Source organism: Nerophis ophidion, linkage group LG22 (genome assembly GCF_033978795.1).
Source record: "Nerophis ophidion isolate RoL-2023_Sa linkage group LG22, RoL_Noph_v1.0, whole genome shotgun sequence".
Lineage (NCBI taxonomy): Eukaryota > Metazoa > Chordata > Actinopteri > Syngnathiformes > Syngnathidae > Nerophis > Nerophis ophidion.
In genome coordinates, this window is record NC_084632.1 from 33,360,753 (window position 1) to 33,375,163 (window position 14,411).

General features: G+C 42.3%; 1 protein-coding gene across 1 annotated transcript in view; it reads right to left on the bottom strand.

Annotated features, from left to right (window-relative positions):
• pde4ba (phosphodiesterase 4B, cAMP-specific a) overlaps positions 1 to 12,178 on the bottom strand; it is a 530,844-nt gene extending 518,666 nt beyond the window's left edge. Inside the window, exon 1 of the mRNA XM_061883737.1 lies at positions 11,924 to 12,178. The gene's annotated coding sequence lies outside the window, so the exon portion shown is untranslated. The remainder of the gene's footprint in view (positions 1 to 11,923) is intronic.
• Positions 12,179 to 14,411: the final 2,233 nt, after the last annotated feature.

Genomic DNA, 14,411 nt, shown 5'->3' on the forward strand with positions numbered 1-14,411 from the left:
TGAGAGAAGGCTACGTCGGATAGTCGAACCTCCGATTCAAGAGGAGCAAAGTGATTTTTGTAATGGTTGTGGAGCTGAGGACCAACTCTATACTCTCGGCAGGATTCTTAAGGGTGCATGGGAGTTTGCCCAAACCAATCTGCATGTGTTTTGTGGACTTGGAGAAGACATTCGACCGCGTCCCTCGGGAAGTCCTGTGTAGAGTGCTCAGAGAGTATGGGGTATCGGCCCGCCTGACTGTGGCAGTCCTCTCCATGTATGACCAGTATCAGAGCTTGGTCCGCATTCCCGGCAGTAAGTCGGACTCATTTCCAGTGAGGGTTGGACTCTGCCAGGGCTGCCTTTTGTCACTGATTCTGTTCCAACTGTTATGAACAGAATTTCTAGGTGCAGTCAGGGCGTTGAGGGGATCCGGTTTGGTAGCTGCAGGATTAGGACTCTGCTTTTTGCAGATGGTGTGGTCCTGCTGGCTCCATCTGACCAGGATCTTCAGCTCTTACTTGATCGGTTGGCAGCTGAGTGTGAAGCGACTGGGATGAAAATCAGCACTTTCAAGTGTGAGTCCATGGTTCTAGACTGGAAGTGGGTGAAATGCTATCTCTGAGTTGGGGAGGAGAGCCTGCCCCAAGTGGAGGAATTCAAGTACCTCGGGGTCCTGTTCACGATTGAGGGAAGAGTGGATTGTGAGATCTACAGGTGGATCAGGGCAGCATCTGCAGTGATGCGGAACCTGCATCGGTCCGTTTTGGTTAAGAAGGAGCTAAGCCAAAAGTCTAAGCTTCACAGGTCAATCTACTTCCCTATCTTCGCCCATGGTCATGAGCTTTGGGTAACGACTGAAAGGACAAGATCACAGGTACAAGCGGCCAAAATTAATTTCCTCCGTCGGATGGCGGGGCTCTCCTTTAAAGATAGGGTGAGAAGATTTGTCATTCGAGAAGAGCTCTTCACACTGAAAGGAGCCAGAAGGCCTCCCTGGGGAGGTGTGTAAGGCGTGTCCGACCAGTACGAAAGTGGAGGGACTATGTCTCTTAGCTGGCCTGGGAAAGCATCAGGATCCCCCATGAAGAGCTGGAAAAAATAGCTGGGGAAAGGGAAGTCTGAGCTACTCTGCTAAGGCTGCTGCCCCCGCGACCCGACTTCAGATAAGCAGAAGATGGATGAATGGATGGCATTTAACAAAAATTAACTCAACATTTTTTATAACTATGATGTCCAGTGGAAACACGGCTATAAAGTGTTTTGAGATAAAAGGTAATTTTTTGCTTTAAATTGCGAGCAAAAATTTGAGTTACAAGCCTCCCTGCCGCTACTTGGCATAGCAACTGTCAGTATGAACCCCACCCAAAAATGCCAGTCTAACTCACTAGCTACAGCTTATTGCTAGAGATCAACATAACTGTTTTCCCAACCATTGGAACAGAGAAAGTGAGTAGGATGGTCAGTGCTGACAAGAAGAAACGGACGATGTTAATTGATACTTTTAAATTTATACTTTGATAATTAATAGTTTTTGTTTCTGTACCAATATTTTGGTATCAGTACCAAAATTAATAAATAACTTAATACTTTTCAAAATAAAGGCAACCACAAGAAATGTCATTCTTGGCTTTATTTGAACATACAATTTTCTGATTCATTAAACATACGTTTCTTAATGCAATCAAATCCTCTAATAAAATCAACATTAGGCTAACATTAGGCTAAAATACTAAATAATAATAATAATAAAATTTAAAGTTTGCGAATGTGAAAACATTAACGTTAGATACCTTTCAAAAAATTCACAAAAGCTGTAGATGGAGAGTTCTTCTCCAAGTAGTTCTTCGTTTATTCATCAACCGAAGCAGGATGAATGTAAAAATAAAAACATTCTCAGCCGTTAACGCCATTGCATAGTTTGTTGTGTATTGGTGGGACTTTAGGGTTGTACAGTACACCGCTACTAATAAAGTACCGCTGTACTAATGAGTTAAAAAAGGAAAAAAGGAGAACACCTTTATTTATTTTTCATCCACATGTGCAGCCGTGACGTTGCTGAGCCGAGGAGCGGCACATTCGTGGGTCAAAACGCACACACTGAGCGCATACAATCATAAGAATCATCCAAAGGAATAGACAAAATAACAGGAATTCTACTGGTTAATAAAGAGAGAAACGCAATATGAAGGTATTTGGGATTCAAACTATCGATAAAGGTGATGCTTTAAACACGGAAGTGCCGCGCTGCAAGCTCTGTTTTAAAATATGCCTCACCAAATGTGTCAATACAGCATTACAACAGCTGCTTCAAATGTATGTAAACATTAAAATAACAAACATTCAGACCTGCACAAGAAGTTTAAAGTGTGGCAGGTAATAATGTTAACAGCTTCCCCGGTGCACATATACAGTAGACACAAGACATGCATACAGCTGGTTGGTTTGTTGAAAATTATTACAGCAGTACAAACCACCCACGTAATGTCAAATAATGTGAGTGAATTGCCTGAATTTTTAACAAATTCCCACTTTTTCCATTTGTGTTTAATCTTTAACAATGTGTGTTTTACATGCTACTCGTCTCATCTGTCTACTTTAAGCCTTGTTTTCATCCATCCATCCATCCATTTCCTACCGCTTATTCCCTTTTGGGGTCACGGGGGGCGCTGGCGCCTATCTCAGCTACAATCGGGCGGAAGGCGGGGTACACCCTGGACAAGTCGCCACCTCATCGCAGGGCCAACACAGATAGACAGACAACATTCACACTCACATTCACACACTAGGGCCAATTTAGTGTTGCCAATCAACCTATCCCCAGGTGCATGTCTTTGGAAGTGGGAGGAAGCCGGAGTACCCGGAGGGAACCCACGCATTCACGGGGAGAACATGCAAACTCCACACAGAAAGATCCCGAGCCTGGATTTGAACCCAGGACTGCAGGAACTTCGTATTGTGAGGCAGACGCACTAACCCCTCTGCCACCATGAAGCCCCGCCTTGTTTTCAGTGTTTACTAATTTATTGCATGTGTCTTAAAGCACAGATCAAAATTGGCAACCATATATCATGAAGCATTTAATACAATGTCAATAAAGCTTTCTATTCTAGTTTAACTTCACTCTATATTGTGGCAGGCTTGACCTAATATGTAAAACAATTCTAAACTGTTATTAGAGTGCAAGAAGAAAAGCCCATGTGTTTATTGCGCCTTTTCATTTAAATTCCAATCTTTTAAAATTGCTCTTTTTGTTCAATCATATGTTTTATTACCATAAACGTTCTGTTAAAATGAACCCAATAATGACACGTTTGTGTTCTCCTTTATTTTGAAAAGTATCAAAAAGTATATGTTGGTAGTTGGTACCAAAATATTGGTGTGGTTACAACTCCAGGTGAGACATATGTGCATCGCTTACGTGCCCGAACGTAAACTATGCAGTGACATAGCAAGGGTTATCCCATTTCCTAGGGAATATTACGCTGTACCCCTTTTTACTTCTTTTTAAGGGTGAAGTGGTAGTGGGTGAGGGGTGCATTGGGACTAAAAGCCAACACTACACTGCTTGTCACCTTATATTCATGTCTTCTGGCTCATAATATTTACCAGCAGTATCGGGCATCAATATGTTACAGTAAAGTGCTTACTAGAGGGAGACACTGTGGCTACAGATGCTGCCTGCTGTCAATATTTGGTGTTCTGAAGATGAGGAGGCAGGCAGACCTAAACTATAAACAAGGAAAAACTTTTTGGAAAAAAGGCAAGTAATCTACTGTATCACATTTTATCCACCCATAAATAGCAGTACATTTTTTGTGACGAGAAATAACAATCTACACTAACATGAAAGTGTTTCCCATGCATCCCCATATAAATGTTGGGGCGACCTGTTTGGCCTCGCTAATAAACACATTATAATAGGACGGTCTGTGAATGGAGCTTGTCGTTACAAGTCCATAAATTAAAAGTGCAGCATGTACGAAGGTTAATTTGTGTCTTTATTACTAGAGCTTTTTTTGACATTGAATTTATGTCACTGAATTCTTTGCGTTTGAATTTTGTGAACTGAATTTTTTTTACATCAAATTATGCTGACAATTTCATTGAAAATAAAAAATATCCATACATGTATATGCGTTAGGGCAGGAAAAAACACAGAGTCTATTTCATCCCTACAAGCCTGTTTCACGGGTTTTCCTGCTCTTCAGGGGATTTTATTGAAGTGTCTGTGGTTGTTACATAAATATAGGGTACATTAATGTGTTTTTTCCTGCCGTGTATTGAGCACTGTATAACGGATAAACCACAGAAACTTGGACCATACATACATACATTTTCAGTGTAAAAACATCGAATGTATAAAAATTCAGTGTAAAAAAAAGAATCAGTGTATAAAAATTGTAAAATACAAGACTCAGTTCCGGTAAATCAGGGGTGCCCATTACGTCGATCGCGAGCTACCAGTCGACCGCGGGGGTGTGTCAGTCGATCTCCAGCCAGGCTTTTGAAAAAAATAGACCTAAAAATTAGTGATCATCAATCTTCACCAAGACGTCACTTAGACGTCACTAAATACAGAGTCTCGGAAAACTGGCGTGCACAAGCGATCCCTGATGTGCACGCCAGCTTTCCGAGACTCTTATTTTGTTAGCGCAGGCAGCATGAAGCAGGGCTTTTATTGTGAAGATAGGAAATGTGCAGTCGGCCTTTAGAGTTTTGACGGAAGGGACGGCGCGAAAGTCTGTTGAAATAAAAAGTGTTTCTCTCCTTCCTCTCTGTCATTTTTTCATAATAATGAACTGGCAGCAGCCAGCGTCATCTCACAAGACCCTCGGGTGCCGTGAATGTCAATCAAGCAAGCTACGGAATTTGCCGCCAATGTTTTTCTTGTAAAGTGTATGGAAGCTGGATGAATTAGATGCCAAAAACCAACCACTTTCATGTGGTATTGTACAGAGAGGACAACTTTTTTTCTCCTCCATTTGAAAATGTGGGCGTTATCATCATTACTGTCTGATTCCAATCAATGCAAGTCATCAGAATCAGGTAATACAGCAACTTATATTCTTGTCTTTGTGAAAGAAAGGCATCTATATGTGTTACACATGCTTGTATTATCATTAAACACATTTAACTTGTTTACAAAAATGTCTCTTTCATAAATAAATAAATATAAATTATATATATAAATGAGGTAGATCCCCTCGAGTTGGTCAATTGAAAAGTAGCTCGCCTGCAGAAAAAGTGTGGGCACCCCTGCGGTAAATTAAGACAGAAGCAGCCAATGAGGTGTCAAGTTTGAAGTCACGTGTCACAGGTCTTGCAAAACAGCATGAAAAAGCAGTTAACAGGGCTATCTTGTCATAATTCAACATAATTACCATTTCAATGCGGCCCGCTGGATATTTTCAAACTGTACAAATGATTCCAATGGTTAGAATCTGCACTTCTGAGTGTCATATAAATCTCTGGGAACGAACAAAGTGGGGCAGAGTGGGCGGGGTTTGTTTTCAGAGCAAAAAAGCCATTGCGAGTGTCAGACGGAGGCAGAAGTCTACAGCAAAGTTCTGCAGAACAGTGATGTGATATCGAATGTGGATGTTATCCATTGCTTTTGTTTCGCCGTGTTTGTTGCACCTTTGTTGCTCTTGCTCGATTATAAAAGATGTTTATCAAGGTGGTCTGCAGAAGCACAGCGCATATTCTCAATATCCAGTATTTTGTTAATAATTCATATTTTAAGTCACACATAGTATATTTTTCTGTACAACCTGACTGTCATATAATTCAGTAAAATAATTAAAGGTTATTGAGTTTTTGATATGGTCTGTTTAGTTTTTTACTGAAGAAGACCCTTGAATGTACAAACCCCGTTTCCTATGAGTTGAGAAAATGTGTTAGATGTAAATATAAACGGAATACAATAATTTGAAAATCCTTTTCAACCCATATTCAGTTGAATGCACTACAAAGACAACATATTTGATGTTCAAACGCGTAAACTTTTTTTTTTTTTGCAAATAATAATCAACTTAGAATTTCATGACTGCAACACGTCCCAAAGTAGTTAAGAAAGGGCATGTTCACCACTGTGTTACATCACCTTTTCTTTGAACAACACTCTATAAACGTTTGGGGGCTGAGGAAACTAATTATTGAAGCTTTGAAAGTGAAATTCTTTCTCATTCTTGTTTTATGAAGAGCTTTGGTCGTTCAACAGTCCGGGGTCTCCGCTGTCGTATTTTACGCTTCATAATGCGCCACACATTTTCGATGGGAGACAGGTCTGGACTGCAGGCGGGCCAGGAAAGTACCTGTACTCTTTTACTACGAAACCACGCTGTTGTAACACGTGGCTTGGCATTGTCTTGCTGAAATAAGCAGGGGCGTCTTGATAACGTTGCTTGGATGAGAACATATGTTGCTCCAAAACCTGTATGGAGCATTCAGCATTAATGGTGCCATCACAGATGTGTAAGTTACCAAAGCCTTGGGCACTAATACACCACCATACAGATGCTGTCTTTTGAACTTTGTGCTTATAACAATCCGGATGGTTATTTTCATCTTTGTTCCGGAGGACACCACGTCCACAGTTTCCAAATATAATTTGAAATGTGGACTCGTAAGACCACAGAACACTTTTCCACTTTGCATCAGTCCATCTTAGATAAGCTGAGGCCCAGCGAAGCCATCGGCATTCCTTGGTGTTGTTGATAAACGGGTTTTGCTTTGCATAGTAGAGTTTTAACTTGCACTTACAGATGTGGCAACCAACTGTAGTTACTGACAGTGGTTTTATGAAAAGTTCCTGAGCCCATGTGGTGATATACTTTACACACTGATGTCGGTTTTTGATGCAGTATTGCCTGAGGGATTAAAGGTCCGTAATATCATTGCTTACGTGCAGTGATTTCTCCAGATTCTCTGAACCTTTTGATGATTTTACGGACCGTAGATGGTAAAATCCCTAAATTCCTTGCAATAGCTCGTTGAGAAATGTTGTTCTAAAACTGTTCGACAATTTGCTTACAAATTGGTGACCCTCACCCCATCCTTGTTTGTGAATTACTTAGCATTTCATGGAAGCTGCTTTTATACCCAATCATGGCACCCACCTGTTCCCAACTAGCCTGCACACCTGTGGGATGTTCCAAATAAGTGTTGAATGAGCATTTCTCAACTTCATCAGTATTTATTGCCACCTTTCCCAACTTCTTTGTCACGTGTTGCTGGCATCAAATTCTAAAGTTAATGATTATTTGCAAAAAAAAAATTATCAGTTTGAACATCAAATATGTTGTCTTTGTAGCATATTCAACTGAATATTGGTTGAAAATGATTTGCAAATCATTGTATTCCGTTTACATTTATATCTAACACAATTTCCCAACTCATATGGAAACAGGGTTTGTACATGAACTTGAATGTGGGATTTACAATATTAACTATGAACAATAAAACACTGAATATTAAAAATATATGAATATCACTGCTCTAATTCGAATCACATCCTTGATCGACATCTTTTATAATCAAGCAAGAGCAACAAACATGGCGAAAAATAAAGGCAAAAGGATACAAGCATCCACTTATTAGATAATATCACTGTTCCTATGGTCACCGTAGTGCAGGGATGTCAAACATGCGGCGAACAGGTTAAATCCAGCCAGCAAGGTGAGTTTGCTAAGGGTAAAATTTAGCTGCATTTTTAAAATAAAGAAACTGCTTTTCTGAATGTGTCTTGTAAAAAGAGCTCAGCAGCGCAAGCACTTTTTGCATTGGATGAAAAGAGCACAGCTCCCTCTCCCCGTTCTCACCACTTTGTACAGAGACCTTATAGAGAGCCTACTGACCAACTGCATCTCTGTCTGGACTGTAGCCTGCAGTGCCTCAGACTTGAAGTCTCTGCAGAGAGTGGTGAGGATAGCGGAAAAGATCATCAGGACTCCTCTTCCTCCTATCCAGGAGATCCCAAAAAGCCGCTGCCTGACCAGGGCTCAGAACATCTGCAGAGACTTTTCCTACCCCCACAATGGACTGTTTTTCACTGCTGGGCTCTAGAAAGAGGTTCCACAGCCTCCATAGCAGAACCTCCAGGTTCTGTAACAGCTTTTTCCCTCAAGCCGTAAGACTCCTGAACTCATCATAATAATCCCCTCAATTCCCCCAAAAATGGATTAACTCGCTGGAATATAAAGACAATACAACATACATCCATAAACGCAGATGCATACGCAAAAGTGCAATATATTTATCTGTACAGTACTATATTTATATCTGCACCTTTTTGCTCTTTTATCCTGCACTACCATGAGCTAATGCAATGAAATTTTGTTCTTATCTGTACTGCAAAGTTTAAATTTGAATGACAATAAAAGGAAGTCTAAGTCTAAATCCACTGGATGTCGCAATAGCAATTATGTAGACTTTTTGATTGATTGAGTGATAGTTTCCTCCGCCGGGTGGTGGGGCTCTCCCTTAGAGATAGGGTGAGAAGCTCTGCCATCCGGGAGGAACTCAACGTAAAGCCGCTGCTCCTCCACATCGAGAGGAGCCAGATGAAGTGGTTCGGGCATCTGGTCAGGATGCCACCCGAACGCCTCCCTAGGGATGTGTTTAGGGCACGTCCAGCTGGTAGGAGGCCACGGGGAAGACACAGGACACGTTGGGAAGACTATGTCTCCCGGCTGGCCTGGGAACGCCTCGGGATCCCCCGGGAAGAGCTAGACGAAGTGGCTGGAGATAGGGAAGTCTGGGCTTCCCTGCTTAGGCTGCTGCCCCCGCGACCCGACCTCGGATAAGCGGAAGATGATGGATGGATGGATGGATGGATGAGTGATACTTTTATTAGTAGATTGCACAGTTCAGTACATAGTCCGTACAATTGACCACTAAATGGTAACACCCGAAAACGTTTTTCAACTTGTTTAAGTCGGGGTCCACGTTAATCAATTCATGGTATGGACAAGCAAATAGTTTATACCGCGGCAAGAAAGTATACCAAGCAGGGCTGGGACTCCTCCCCCTCAACCCAATGTAAAGCAAACAGGAGTAAAATAAACAATTGGTAACCCCACTTAAAATGCTTGCCGAGACACTGCACATTGATATAGTTCTGTGAAAATTATTGTCTTCTGTGCAAATTTAAAGAAAGTAAACAGTGGAAATAACAAATGAGATAGTTGATACTTAGAAAGGAGTTTATTAATGCATTATTTAGTTTTTTTTGTTTAATACTAGATGGGCTGTGACTTAAAGTGTAACTTTTTCCACAGAATTTTCAACTAACTTGAAGTGTTTTGTCCACAGGGTTATTTGTGATATTTAAATTTTCAGGATGTGCTTGTTGTATTTTGGGCCGAAGTAAAACAAAGAAAGCAATCTGAAGTTGTCGTTGTTGTATTTTTATGTTATCATGCCATGATTTTACTCGGCCCCTGAGCTAAAATGAGTTTGACACCCCTGCCGTAGTGTGTTGTTCATCTATTAATGACCAAACTTTGTCTTGTGAACAACGAGCTTACATGCACACATTAATTCCCCCCACATAATAAATATATAAATAAGATGATGACATCACCGGACAAGCTACTGTCACACACAGATTGCAGTCCTGTAGGAAACATCATACTACCTGTGATTAGTTTCACTTTTTTAAGTGTCAACAAGGAACAGGTATGTTCACAGGTTCCAAAGATACAAAATCAGTACTTCTTGATCCCTTTATTCACCAAAACCCATAAATAATTGACTTTAGATGACTGCTTCCGGATCAATATATGTGAATATAAATGTATAACAAATTCATGGATATCTTTGTCAAAAGATGATACATTGAAGTATTTATTTTGACAACAAATATTTTGTTGTATGATAAATCAATCCAACTTTGATTTGTGTGTGTATGTATGATATGTGTGTGTATATATGATATGTGTGTGTGTGTATGTATATGTATATATGAGGTAGATCACCTCGAATTGGTCATTTATTAAGTAATTGATAAACGTTGAAAAACTTATTGGGGTGTTACCATTTAGTGGTCAATTGTACGGAATATGTACTGTACTGTGCAATCTACTAATACAAGTTTTAATCAATCAATCGATCAATCAAATCAATGAATGCCTACTGAGGCTATGGTGCTGTTAAGTTATTGTGGCTAGATGTGCCATTTTTTTATTTTATTTTAATGTACTATTATTTAATATATATTATTGTTTTAGTTGCTTAAGAGATATTCCTGGCTCTGAATTTGCTCATTGCTATTTTTATGTTTTTGTGCTTTATTTGTTGCCGTAATCAGGTTACTCATCAGTTACTCAGTACTTGAGAAGTTTTTTCACAACATACTTTTTACTTTTACTCAAGTAAATATTTGGGTGACTACTCCTTACTTTTACTCGAGTAATAAATCTCTAAAGTAACAGTACTCTTACTTGAGTACAATTTCTGGCTACTCTACCCACCTCTGCATAAGAGGAAACGTGACCCCGGAAGTAAATGCGTCATCCCACAGCTTGTGTTTGTAAATTTTTTTTATTTTTTTTTTTTTATAATTTAGCGTTAAAAAAACGTCTGTATTTTTATAATATAGCGTTATATTTTTATAATATAGCGTTATATTTGTATAATATAGCGTTAACAAAACGTCTGTATTAGTCATGACCCCGGAAGTAAATGGGGGGGGGGGGGGGGGTTTGTAGGGGGGAGGAAATTTGGCGTGACAGCTCCAGCACCCCCCCCCCCCCCGAAAAAGGGACAAGCGGTGGAAAATGGATAGATGGATAATGCAAAAATGTTTTACAATTTCCATCCATCCATCATCTTCCGCTTATCCGAGGTCGGGTCGCGGGGGCAACAGCCTAAGCAGGGAAACCCAGACTTCCCTCTCCCCAGCCACTTCGTCTAGCTCTTCCTGGGGGATCCCGAGGCGTTCCCAGGCCAGCCGGGAGACATAGTCTTCCCAACGTGTCCTGGGTCTTCCCCGTGGCCTCCTACCGGTTGGACGTGCCCTAAACACCTCCCTAGGGAGGCATTCGGGTGGCATCCTGACCAGATGCCCGAACCACCTCATCTGGCTCCTCTCGATGTGGAGGAGCAGCGGCTTTACTTTGAGTTCCTCCCGGATGGCAGAGCTTCTCACCTTATCTCTAAGGGAGAGACCCGCCACACGGCGGAGGAAACTCATTTCGGCCGCTTGTACCCGTGATCTTATCCTTTCGGTCATGACCCAAGCTCATGACCATAGGTGAGGATGGGAACGTAGATCGACCGGTTAATTGAGAGCTTTGCCTTCCGGCTCAGCTCCTTCTTCACCACAACGGATCGATACAACGTCCGCATTACTGAAGACGCCGATCCGCCTGTCGATCTCACGATCCACTCTTCCCTCACTCGTGAACAAGACTCCTAGGTACTTGAACTCCTCCACTTGGGGCAGGGTCTCCTCCCCAACCCGGAGATGGCACTCCACCCTTTTCCGGGCGAGAACCATGGACTCGGACTTGGAGTCTTTTACAATTTTATCTGTGAAAATTTTAAGAAATTTGAGGACCACATAAAATACGATGGACCAAATCTGGCGCTCGCCCCTCAGGTTTGACACCTCATCTTGTCAGTAAAGTTTAACGGCACCATTTTGACCTTCCTTTTTTTTTTTGTCACAACATTGCACTTTGTGAGGATGTTGACAAACAAAATGTAATGTTGCCATTTAAGCACGGCAACAATAAATTGCATAATATTCCTTTCACAGCCGACATGAATCAATATTAAGTGGGTTATATCGACAGGGAGCAGTGTAAATAAGGGAACCAGCACAGCACGTGTAGCTGAACTTGGCCTTCAACGACGCTCCCTAAACATGTCTTTTCGCTTTTCAAATGACTTTTTTACGAACACTTTGGCTGTAAGCGTGAAACAAAGCGAGTCTTGCCTGTGGGGGACAAAGGGAATCCCGGTGTCTTCTTCTCACAGCCCGCGGCGGTTCTTCCCTGACCACACGCCGCTCACTCCTGCCGAGTTTCCTCTTTCCGAGGGCGGATTCGGACTCTTGGTTTTCCCGCTTCTCGGATTCACTTCACCCGGGCTTCATTGCCGCGTATTATCCACGCAAAATGTTCCACAAAAAGCCTTCGAGGCAAAAACTCCTCGTTCTTCCTTCCCAAGTTGAAGGTGGGCGCCGGAGAAGACTCAGACTGTGCTCCATCCAGCGGGACTTGGTGGGGGTTTTATAGTCCTCCTCCGTCCAATGAGCAGGCGGGATGCGTGGACCAATTGCGAGACCTGAAGAGGGGACAGCAGGCATCTCTGCCTGCTTGGACCATGACAGCCAGGGGTGTCCAAACTTTTAAAAAAAATTTAAGCATGCGGGGGCAATTTTGAAATTTTTAATTTTCAATCCATCCATCCATCATCTTCCGCTTATCCGAGGTCGGGTCGCGGGGGCAGCAGCCTAAGCAGAGTAGCCCAGACTTCCCTTTCCCCAGCTATTTTGTCCAGCTCTTCATGGGGGATCCTGATGCTTTCCCAGGCCAGCTAAGAGACATAGTCTCTCCACTTTCGTACTGGTCGGACACGCCTTACACACCTCCCCAGGGAGGCCTTCTGGCTCCTTTCAGTGTGAAGGAGCAGCGGCTTTACTTAGAGCTCTTCTCGAATGACAAATCTTCTCACCCTATCTTTAAAGGAGAGCCCCGCCATCCGACGGAGGAAATTAATTTTGGCCGCGGGGGCAGCAGCCTAAGCAGGGAAGCCCAGACTTCCCTCTCCCCAGCCACTTCGTCTAGCTCCTCCCGGGGGATCCCGAGGCGTTCCCAGGCCAGCCGGGAGACATAGTCTTCCCAACGTGTCCTGGGTCTTCCCCGTGGCCTCCTATTGGTTGGACTTGCCCTAAACACCTCCCTAGGGAGGCGTTCGGGTGGCATCCTGACCAGATGCCCGAACCACCTCTTCTGGCTCCTCTCGATGTGGAGGAGCAGCGGCTTTAATTTAAACTCCTCCTGGATGGCAGAGCTTCTCACCCTATCTCTAAGGCGGTGGAAACTCATTTGGGCCGCTTGTACCCGTGATCTTGTCCTTTCGGCCATGACCCAAAGCTCATGACCATAGGTGAGGATGGGAACGTAGATCGACCGGTAAATTGAGAGCTTTGCCTTCCGGCTCAGCTCCTTCTTCACCACAACGGATCGATATAACGTCCGCATTACTGAAAACGTCGCACCGATCCGCCTGTCGATCTCACGATCCACTCTTCCCTCACTCGTGAAGAAGACTCCTAGGTACTCGAACTCCTCCACTTGGGGCAGGGTCTCCTCCCCAACAACGTAACAAAATTTGCTGATTTTTTTTTTATCCTTAGGGCTCCTGGGGACCAGAGGGTCTCAGTCAGTAAAATGTTAAAAAATAAGTTAAATTATTATTTTTGTATTTATTTAAAGGCCTACTGAAACCCACTACTACCCACCACGCAGTCTGATAGTTTATATATCAATGATGAAATATTAACATTGCAACACATGCCAATACGGCCTTTTTAGTTTACTAAATTACAATTTTAAATTTCCCGGGAGTTTCGTCTTCGAAACGTCGTGTAATGATGACGTGTACGCAAGACGTCACAGGTTTTTAGGAAGTATGAGCGCTGCACACACACACAGCTAAAAGTCGTCTGCTTTAACGGCATAATTACACAGTATTTTGGACATCTGTGTTGCTGAATCTTTTGCAATTTGTTCAATTAATATTGGAGAAGTCAAAGTAGAAAGATGGAGTTGGGAAGCTTTAGCCTTTAGCCACACAAACACACGGTGATTCCTTGTTTAAAATTCCCGGAGGTGAAGCTTTACTATGGATCACAGCGGTCAAGCGAACATGGATCCCAATCGAATGTCAACCAACAGGTTTCGATGAGAAAATTGTGGTAAAAAGTCGCTTCTTACCGGAAATCAGCTGAGCGTGTGCCGTCCGTAAAGCTGGGGTCGACTTCCCTGAGACATTGGCGTCAACACACCCGTGGACACACACCTCCGATTATCAGGTACTATTTAACTCACTAAAACACTAGCAACACAATAGAAAGATAAGCGATTTCCCAGAATTATCCTAGCAAATGTGTCTAAAAACATCTGAATGCGTCCCAATTTTAACGTTTTTTTTTTTTTCTAGTCCGTCGCTATCAATATCCTCAAACACGAATCTTTCATCCACGCTCAAATTAATGGGGAAATTGTCGTTTTCTCGGTCAGAATAGCTCTTTTTGTTGGAGGCTCCCATTAAAAACATTTTTCACGTGAGTAGTAGGAGTTATGTTTAAATAACTGTCATATTGAGTGTTACAGTATACAGTCATATTGAGTAAAACCTAATTTTTATATTAGCAAACCATAGACAAAAAACTAATTCTAGTAAAACTCACATGGATT